The sequence below is a fragment of the Myotis lucifugus genome, unplaced genomic scaffold (assembly GCF_000147115.1).
Source record: "Myotis lucifugus unplaced genomic scaffold, Myoluc2.0 scaffold_18, whole genome shotgun sequence".
In the NCBI taxonomy this organism is placed as follows: domain Eukaryota; kingdom Metazoa; phylum Chordata; class Mammalia; order Chiroptera; family Vespertilionidae; genus Myotis; species Myotis lucifugus.
Window position 1 is genome coordinate 6591833 of NW_005871066.1, and position 2182 is coordinate 6594014.

Here is a 2182-nt window from a genome sequence, read left to right on the forward strand (position 1 = left end):
GGTTAAGTATTCAGAGTCAATGCTTAGAACAACCACAGTTGAAATGTGAAGAAGAATATTCCAGAAAAGAGAAAGCAATAGAAGGGGCTCCCAGTTTATGAGTATAAACTCTGCCTGATATCTGGCTGACCTCTGCACTATGTGTGCTCAGGGCAGAATCTAAGTGGCCTAAAGGCTAAAAGAACAGAACACAATATTCAGCTGCTGCCCAACATAAAGGAAACAGAGTTTGGAGTTTGAGTTCTGCTAAGTTAACTGTCTACTACAACAAAGTCAATATTCTTGAGAAGAAAATAAGAGAGTTCAGAGTCTCTACAATGTATCATTCACCATGTCCATTCCACAATCCAAAATTACAAGACAAGTGAAGAAACAAAAAAAATGTGACCAATATTCAAAGGAAAAGATAATTAATAGAGACTAACCTGAGGATGCCTTGTAATTAGCAGGCAAGGATTTTAAGGCAGATACTATAACTATACTCAAAAACGTAAAAGAAAATATAATTTTAATGAATTAACATATAGAAAATTTAGGCAGGGGAGACCACCAAGATGGCGGCATAGGTAAACACCAGAGACTGCTGCCGCAAACAACCACTTCAAAAATACAACTAAAAGACGGAACGGACATCACCCAGAATCACAGGAAGGCTGGCTGAGGAGAGACTCTTCAACTAGAAGGAAAGACAACAGCATTCCGAGGCTCAGAGGAGGCGCAGTGTGGAAAATTTAAAGGTATGGAGGTGTGTGCGCAAAGCGGGCTGGTGGCTGAGGGCGCAGTTGTCGTTTTCAATCAGGAGGGAGTCTCAGACTCTGAGCTCCAGATCCGGGCGAGTCTCTAGGGACCCAGACTCAAACGGGAGAAGCAGGACTGTCTGGCTACGGTCCCTCCGAGGTTTGCAGCGGTTGCTGGGACAGAGAGGCAGAGCCCCTGGGGATGGACTGAGAGCAGCCATAACTGCTCCCTCCGCCCGCCCTGTTGAGCCCGCCCCGCCCAAGCCCTGCGCAGAGCCATTTGCCGGATTGCCTCAGGCAAAGGCTAGATTAGCACCTCCCCAGAGGACAGAAGTTTTCCCACAGCTGATTCCCACAGCCAGTCGGCCTGGTGGTCAAATCCCTCTAGTATTAACTACAACAATCAAGGCTTAACTACAACAAGACTGCGCACAAAGACCACAAGGGGGTGCACCAAGAAAGCATAAAAAATGCGGAGACAAAAAAACATGACAGAGATGGAGGATATGGAGCTAAAAAACGCAATTTTGAGGGCTTGCAATAAACTTGAGGAGAGCCTCATGAAAACTAATGAGACCCTCGATGCTATGATAAAGAAACTAGAAATTAAGCATACACGGACTGAAATAAAGAATATTATACCCAATAGCAGACCAGAGGAGCACAAGAATCAAGCCAAAGATTTGAAATGCGAAGAAGCAAAAAACACCCAACTGGAAAAGCAAAATGAAAAAAGAATCCGAAAGTGTGAAGATAGTGTAAGGAGCCTCTGGGACAGCTTCAAGCGCACTAATATCAGAATTATAGGAGTGCCAGAAGATGAGAGACAGCAAGATATTGAAAACCTATTTGAAGAAATAATGGCAGAAAACTTCCCCCACCTGGTGAAAGAAATGGACTTACAGGTCCAGGAAGTGCAGAGAACCCCAAACAAAAGGAATCCAAAGAGGACCACACCAAGACACATCATAATTAAAATGCCAAGAGCAAAAGACAAAGAGAGAATCTTAAAAGCAGCAAGAGAAAGAGACTCAGTTACCTACAAGGGAGTACCCATACGACTGTCAGCTGATTTCTCAACAGAAACTTTGCAGGCCAGAAGGGAATGGCAAGAAATATTCAAAGTGATGAATACCAAGAACCTACAACCACGATTACTTTATCCAGCAAAGCTATCATTCAGAATTGAAGGTCAGATAAAGAGCTTCACAGATAAGGAAAAGCTAAAGGAGTTCATCACCACTAAACCAGTATTATACGAAATGCTGAAAGGTATCCTTTAAGAAGAGGAAGAAGAAAAAGGTAAAGATACAAATTGTGAACAACAAACATGCATCTATCAACAAGTGAATCTAAGAATCAAGTGAATAAATAATCTGATGTACAGAATGAACTGGTGATTATAATGAATCAGGGACATAGAAAGGGAATGGACTGACTATTCT